Source organism: Rattus norvegicus (assembly GCF_036323735.1).
Source record: "Rattus norvegicus strain BN/NHsdMcwi chromosome Y unlocalized genomic scaffold, GRCr8 chrY_unlocalized_12, whole genome shotgun sequence".
Classification (NCBI taxonomy): domain Eukaryota; kingdom Metazoa; phylum Chordata; class Mammalia; order Rodentia; family Muridae; genus Rattus; species Rattus norvegicus.
Window position 1 is genome coordinate 432,193 of NW_026947370.1, and position 8,379 is coordinate 440,571.

General features: G+C 39.4%; 1 long non-coding RNA gene across 1 annotated transcript; it reads left to right on the plus strand.

The window, feature by feature from the left end:
- Window positions 1–2,859: 2,859 nt before the first annotated feature.
- LOC134484582 (uncharacterized) lies at window positions 2,860–3,682 on the plus strand. The gene is made up of 2 exons (XR_010062057.1): window positions 2,860–3,188; window positions 3,543–3,682. It is a non-coding gene; the product is annotated as an uncharacterized LOC134484582 (long non-coding RNA).
- The last annotated feature ends 4,697 nt before the right edge of the window (window positions 3,683–8,379 follow it).

Genomic DNA, 8,379 nt, shown 5'->3' on the forward strand with positions numbered 1-8,379 from the left:
CAGTACTAATACCTGAAGCAAACACAACTCAAACCAAAAACAAAACACAGTAATTAAGCTAAGCAGAATTCTCCAGCTGAAGGTTTAGCACCACAGTCGTACCTTGCGGCTGGCCTTGGGAACATAGTGGAAAGGCAGTCAGTCACCAATTGTAATACATTTTAACAGGTGAATCTAGCTATGCCTTTTTGAGGCCTTTACAGGTCACAGTCTTCCAAAGCTAATATGAGACTTGTATAGAATTTGGTTTCTAGACTTTGAACTTCTCTTGATGGATTTCCAACAATAAACTAGAAAATCCCTCATAACAAGAACAAATTAATCCTCTCAGACTCCTCCTGGATGCTCAGAAGCTCTTGATGTGCTTCAACATTTCTTTGAAACCCTCCCATGTTCATGTTCGGCATGAAGGTAATTCCAGTGTCTGAATGGAAACTCACTTCCCTTTCATACCTAGGCTACAGCATTTACTTAGCTCAAATGTTTACACTCCTAAGGAGATAAACATTTCAAAAATTCATCCTCTCAGTGTGTACCACTAAATATATAGCATATATTTCTACCATTTCAAGTCTTCCTTATCCATATTTCCTGAAGACTTTAGCTTTCTCCATTTTAGTAACAGGTTCTGTACCCAGCAGTCCTTGGTTACATGCAATGTTTGTCCTTGGCTTTGAACCAGCTGCTCAGTCTTAGGACCTTGCCCAAGCACAAGTTTCTCCATTTTTGAATTAAGTTGTTGCTAATACGATTTCTGAGGTTTTTCAACTTGAAGAAATCTCCAAACTCTTACTGTCCCTACAGTTATGTTTAGGAATGATGTGGTTCAATACTGCAATCATGAGACCTGAGCAATTGCAGTTTCATAAAATCAAAATTAAATCGCTACACATCTCTGAAATGCTGTTTCAACGTGGATTAAGTAGTTACTGTTTTCAAGTCATCCCTCTTAAACTTTAAAATGTAAGCATTACTCATGCACAGAATGCTTTCTCAAGAAAGGAGGAGGAAGGGGTTGGGGATTTAGCTCAGTGGTAGAGCGCTTGCCTAGCAGGAGCAATGCCCTAGCAAGGCCCTGGGTTCGGTCCCCAGCTCCGAAAAAAAAAAAAAAAAAAAAAAGAAAGGAGGAGGAATTCTAAATTTTTCATTGAGTTTGGGTTTAACTTACTTGTGGAGAATACTCTTCATATCTTGGATAATTCCAGCATGCCACACACAGCACAGAGGAAGTCAATTATTTGTGGGTTTTGTGTGTGTGTGTGTGTGTGTGTGTGTGTGTGTGTTTGTGTGTATGTGTGTATGTGTGTATCTGTGTGTTTATGTGTGTGCATGCGCATGTGTGTATAGTGTCTAGGTCACTCCACAAAAAATCATGCTACGTTTTGGAGAAGCACACTTATTCAATGATACCATGGCCTCCTCAGTTTTGTATGCCTCTTTAGCATACCTAATCACTTCAAATTACACCATTTACCTATACCTCTGGGGCACAGACTAAATTCATAATATCCACCAATCTCCATAGGGATTCAGAGCTGATTGATAAATAATTTTTGGAGTCTTTAGATTCAAATTTTGTCCCAAAAGTCATTAAGTATTTATTGTCCTCAAAACTCAAATCTCAGTATTATTTTCGACTTTTGAGTTTCATGCCCAAACCTCATTCACTACATGCACTCCCTCCATTGTTGACAAGTTCAAGTTATGCTTTCAGAATGTCATGTTTGCTGTGACTACCTAGTTATACAGACATGTGATAGGCAAGTGATTTCTAATATAGATTTCTTAATACTCAGTGGTTCTATTCAGTATCTGTGAAGTGGGGATTCAATCTCTTTGTGCTAAATGTAGGTTCCAAACTGCCTCTGGATATTTTTGAATAGCATCTGCTATATATGCATATGCTTTTTAGGTGGTTTTTCTTTAAAACACTCCACATACCATAGCATCAGATTATTTTAAATTTCCACGTGAAGTGATATCTTGTCCGTTCTGGCTTAGAATTGTGTGGGGATATTTAGGTCAATCTCTGTATTCCTGCAGAATCTTTCTTGATATATTATCTCCTATGGATGGTGTAATATCTACAACCTTTGATACACAGGCTTTGATAAACCTTCCTTCACCTGAGTAAAAGAAAATATTTACAGCAGATGGATCCTCTAATTTTTTGTATACTACATGATTCCCTTAACTGAAATAAGTCTATGCATGCTTATTCAGGCACAAACAGATCCATGGGGAGACGCCCCGACTAAAAATGTCAACTACTACTCAGATGTTCTCTATGTATACAGTCTGAGGAACAGTCACTTCAGTTCAATTGTTTAACTGAAGAATACTAAGCCATTTTCAAAATTAAAAAAAGAAAAACAAAACAAAACAAAACAAATTACAAAGGCAAGGATTGAGATAATGCTTTTGTCTATGTAGAACATTAATTTAAGCCTCACATACAAATGTGTGATGTGAATTAATTTCAACCAATACTCCAGAAGGAATAATATACTTTTTTGTATGGTCTCTCTGGATTAGAGTATGATATCAATACAGTCTTCCGTGACAGATTTTCAACCACATATGAACATCTGAGGACTCCAGCAGAGTAACTCTTGCTCAACAAAATAACCTTAATGTTATTTGTGACAGTGCCAGGGTCCACTTCTTGTTATGTATCAGAGATCTGACTCATTTTTAAGTCTTTCTTTATCTCATGCTAATTTTTATGCTGCTTGATCAGAGGTTGGTTGTAATTTTCCTCCCTGCTGAATTCACAACTACAAGAAAGTGTTTCTTATGAGAAGGCCTTGATATTCTAGAATGTAGAATGTTGTTGGCTATGGCTTTCCGTGGCTCCCACTGTTCTCTCAAGGTTCATATCAGTGAAGAAAAAGCATTCAGAATGGAAAACACTATTGTTCTGACACAGGACAGACAAAATCCACCGAACTTTCCTTGCATGGGATTAGAACACAGTGGACAGGAGATACAGTCAGCATAGTCAATTAAATGCTCCCCCTTCGTATCCAATGGACAAATGTTTACCCATCTGGTTTGGCTTATTAGCCATGCTTGCTTAGACTGCTTACCCAGTTCCCAAGCTGTGAAAAATAGACTTTTTTCTTAGCAAGGGATGAAGTCGTGGAACAACATCTTACTTTTGCTCACTGTTTCCCCGTTCCTACAAGGTAAGCAGATTCCTCCAAAGGAGATTCCATTTCCATAGTCTCCCTCCATCAGATCTGAAGCTCTGAGCCCAGTAAACAAGAATATGTCCATAACCATGACAAAGTAAAACTTTTCTTTCTTCAGTGCTGGGGAGGATGGGAAGCTGTGATGGTATCTTCTTTATTGTAGGATATCTTGAGACAGGAGAGGGGAAAGAGCTTTGGAGGAGGGGAAATCTTGATCCCTTTAGAGTTTAAGTATAATAATAATAATGGTAATCATCATCATCATCATCATCATCACCATCATCGTCAAAAGTAATTTAGACTGGTGAGATGATTCAGCATTTAAGAGCCCTAACTGTTTTTCCATAGGTCCTGAGTTCAACTACCAGCAAAATCATAGTGGCATAAAACCATGTATAATGGCATTAAACTTCCACTTCTGTTGTGTCTGAGAGTTACAGATACTCATTGAAAACAAATAAAATAAAACTTTAAATAAAAAAATAAAAGTTTACTTATCTAAGTTTAAGTTACTATGCTTCTGTAGCTTACCAACTTTCTGTGTGTCTGAGGACATAAAATACATTCTCTGTCTATTAAAATCCATGATGAGAGCTCACACATTACTTTCCGTAACCCAAGACACTTATTCAAACCACTGCTTCTGCATTTCTGAGAAATAAAATAGCTTCCTATCACACTACTATCCTTTCTTTATGTTGTGATTCTGAGAGGAACATAAGAAAATTAATTTGTACATGAGGACATTACAGTTGCATTTTCCTGTGGTCTGAGAAAACTGAGGTTATCACACAGGGGTCAGGACTGTCTACAAAGAAGTGGGTACAATGACTACTTCTCTTCAAATGCTGTTGGTGCAATGGTTACCTATGCACGTGAATTTTCCAACTCACATGTCATCTTCTGGAGCTCATTAGTCAATTTCTACAAACTTCTTAATCTGTTGCACTTGCTCACTGATGCTGGAAGGTTGGGATGATGCCTTCCCCGGAGACACTGTAGATAAACACAAAGGAACATGCATAGTAGTAGCCCAGACACAGGAGAAAAAATGCAAATTCCCCAATAAAGCATGACAAAAGGGGAAGTCTACAGACACGAGGAAGCACTGAAAGAGGAGGAAAGCTCTAGTCAAGCTGGATCTATTAGCTATTTTCTTTCTCCCAACCATGATCGATAGACATATGCCTCACTTCCTTCTGCAGTCCCCCTGGCCCTTAACAACAAAATCTGGCCAAGACATGAAGAAATGGAGGACATTTTCAGTACATATCTGATGGGATGCAGGTAAGTCCTGGAGTCATTAGTGTTTAGGACCCCCAATCCTTAATCATGTATGTCCAAGACAAAAAGAGATATTGATGCATGTCAAGGGTAGAAGCCCTTGTCATAAAATTCCAATGGCATGTCCAGGAATCCTCTGAAGATAAAATTCAGTACTCTACACTGAGAGTCAAAATTTTTATTCCTGTGGCTCTTCTTGTAATTCTTCCTCATTCAGAATGAAAGTAAGAAACTCATAGTAGACCAGCTGCATGCTTGACAATTCCTGGTCTCTGCCAAAAAATTATCAGATATTCTTCATGCATGAATAGTGAAAAGTCAATTCTCAAAGACAGCCCACAAATGGTCCTCACCACCTTAGGTAGCACACTCAAAATGACAAAGAAGAAAATAAAATGAGAACATAGTTCAGAATGCTTGTCAGTGATGCGATGATTCGACACAGTTAATCCATCTCAGGGACATCTTCTGTAGATAAATGACCAATTTCTCCAATTTCTTCATCTATTCCTCCTGATTAGTAATATTGGAGGGTTGGGATGATGTCTTCCCAGTAGGCCAGGAACATAGATAAATACAATTAAGCAAAGACTTGGGGAAGATCCACAAACTACAACAGTTTGGATAGGGGAGTAAAAAATACAGAAAAGTTTTAAATTCTGATAAAAACTTCCCTCAGAGCCTCAAAAATAGCTTTTCTTAGCCGTGAGGGTGGTTATGATGTGATCAATGGTTCACAGTTGTGGCTACAGGTGCACTGATTAACATATGTGTAATTTGAGTCATCAAAAGCAAACACTCAGAGAAAGCATGATGGGTCAATCTTGGAATGAGCAATTAAGAAGTGAAACTGAAGTATAGAGAGGTATCATCTGGAAGAAACAGACTGACAGAGACAAAGACAGAAAGACAGACAGACAGATACAAACACACACAAACACACACACACACACACACACACACACACACACACACAGACACTCACACACAAAACAAAGCAGAAGTCATAGGGAAAAATATGTTGTGGATCATTGGCAAGGAGCTTCAGCCAGGGAAGAAAAATCAAATTCTTCATTTGGGGGCCACATGTGACAACGTCTATACTCCTGAAAGGCAGTCACTACTACATTTATATACAACATCCATTAGGAAAATACAGACAGGGAAGTGTAACATAAGGGAAGAGACTAGGTATTGTTACACGATGCATGTTTATTAAAGCCCCATGTTACCTTTCTCCTGATGCTGGTAGTCCCTGTAAAGAGAAGCCATGGTCATCCTGGCATGCATTTCTTTTATCTCTGAAAATTTTTCTTCCATACATGATCGTTGGCCCCTAGGCTTGTTGGGAGCTGTTGATATTCTACATCTTCTCAGTGGTTAAAGTTCTAGTCTAGTAGATTTGGACAACAGTTATATTTTAAATTGTGGTTCTGCAATAGACAGCAATTTCAGATCACACTGGAGTTTATGAGAGAATAAAGTGCATGAACTGAAATGAAATATATTATCATTAGTAAAGATTGTTGTAGGAAAGCTGAAAAACAGGAAAGAGAGGCAGACAGAAGGAGAAAGAGAGATGAGACTGAAAGACAGAGAAAGACACATACACAGAGAGACAGAGTGTAAAAATATGCCTTGTGTATATGAAGCCAGAAAATAATTTGTGAATCTAGGAGACAAGACATAAATGACTGCCTGTAAATCCCAGTAACTAAAAAAGAAGCCTGGAACCACTTGTGCTATTGAGATCATACAAGATTGGTATATACCAATGTGAGACACTAGACTTCCATGTGCAAATCCTTAGCCTAGAAAATGTAGTTATGGTTGTCCAGAAAACAAAACAAAACAAAACACAGATTTGTCCTCTCTGTCCCCATTCATTACTCTGATCTCCAATGTCACAAGAGGATAAATGGTCTTCCACTTACCCTGAAAAGTAGCTCACAATGAATAGCAGCTATCTTCAACGTTCCATCATCTGAGCCTACCCTTGTCTTGTGGATGGTACTCAGGAAGCTAACTGACAGGTTAACCTTTGCCTAGCTGGGTGTCAAATTTCAGACATGATACCACAACCTGTGATTGTCAACACTTCCATGTTTCTAATGGGAGGACAGTGTCACAATGGCCTGATACTCTCTTGTCACGCTTTTTTTTTTTATTAACTTGAGTATTTCTTATATACATTTCAAGTGTTATTCCCTTTCCCGGTTTCCGGGCAAACATCCCGCTCCCCCCTCCCCTTCCTTATGGGTGTTCCCCTCCCGACCCTCCCCCCATTGCCACCCTCCCCCCATAGTCTAGTTCACTGGGGGTTCAGTCTTAGCAGGACCCAGGGCTTCCCCTTCCACTGGTGCTCTTACTAGGATATTCATTGCTACCTATGAGGTCAGAGTCCAGGGTCAGTCCATGTATAGTCTTTAGGTAGTGGCTTAGTCCCTGGAAGCTCTGGTTGCTTGACATTGTTGTACATATGGGGTCTCGAGCCTCTTCAAGCTCTTCCAGTTCTTTCTCTGATTCCTTCAATAGGGGACCTATTCTCAGTTCAGTGGTTTGCTGCTGGCATTCGCCTCTGTATTTGCTGTATTCTGGCTGTGTCTCTCAGGAGCGATCTACATCCGGCTCCTGTCGGTCTGCACTTCTTTGCTTCATCCATCTTGTCTAATTGGGTGGCTGTATATGTATGGGCCACATGTGGGGCAGGCTCTGAATGGGTGTTCCTTCAGTCTCTGTTTTAATCTTTGCCTCTCCCTTCCCTGCCAAGGGTATTCTTGTTCCCCTTTTAGAGAAGGAGTGAAGCATTCACATTTTGAACATCCTTCTTGAGTTTCGTTTGTTCTAGGGATCTAGGGTTATTCAAGCATTTGGGCTAATAACCACTTATCAGTGACTGCATACCATGTACGTCTTTCTGTGATTGGGTTAGCTCACTCAGGATGATATTTTCCAATTCCAACCATTTGCCTACGAATTTCAAAAGCCGTTGTTTTTGATAGCTGAGTAATATTCCATTGTGTAGATGTACCACATTTTCTGTATCCATTCCTCTGTTGAAGGGCATCTGGGTTCTTTCCAGCTTCTGGCTATTATAAATAAGGCTGCGATGAACATAGTGGAGCACGTGTCTCTTTTATATGTTGAGGCATCTTTTGGGTATATGCCCAAGAGAGGTATAGCTGGATCCTCAGGCAGTACAATGTCCAATTTTCTGAGGAACCTCCAGACTGATTTCCAGAATGGTTGTACCAGTCTGCAATCCCACCAACAATGGAGGAGTGTTCCTCTTTCTCCACATCCTCGCCAGCATCTGCTGTCACCTGAGTTTTTGATCTTAGCCAATCGCACTGGTGTGAGGTGAAATCTCAGGGTTGTTTTGATTTGCAATTCCCTTATGACTAAAGATGTTGAACATTTCTTTAGGTGTTTCTCAGCCATTCGGCATTCCTCAGCTGTGAATTCTTTGTTTAGCTCTGAACCCCATTTTTTAATAGGGTTATTTGTCTCCCTGCATTCTAACTTCTTCAGTTCTTTGTATCTTTTGGATATAAGGCCTCTATCTGTTGTAGGATTGGTAAAGATCTTTTCCCAATATGTTGGTTGCCGTTTTGTCCTAACCACAGTGTCCTTTGCCTTACAGAAGCTTTGCAGTTTTATGAGGTCCCATTTGTCACTTCTTGATCTTAGAGCATAAGCCATTGGTGTTTTGTTCAGGAAATTTTCTCCAGTGCCCATGTGTTCGATATAAGTTAATTATTTTTAGACAGTTCTTTTTGTTTGTGTGTGTGCACTGTCCCTTGTAGACAACAGCTTTTTGTTTTCCTCATTGAGGATTATTGCTCATTTGTGAGCCTTCATTAACTCAACATGAAATTGTTAAAAAAATATTTATCCTGTT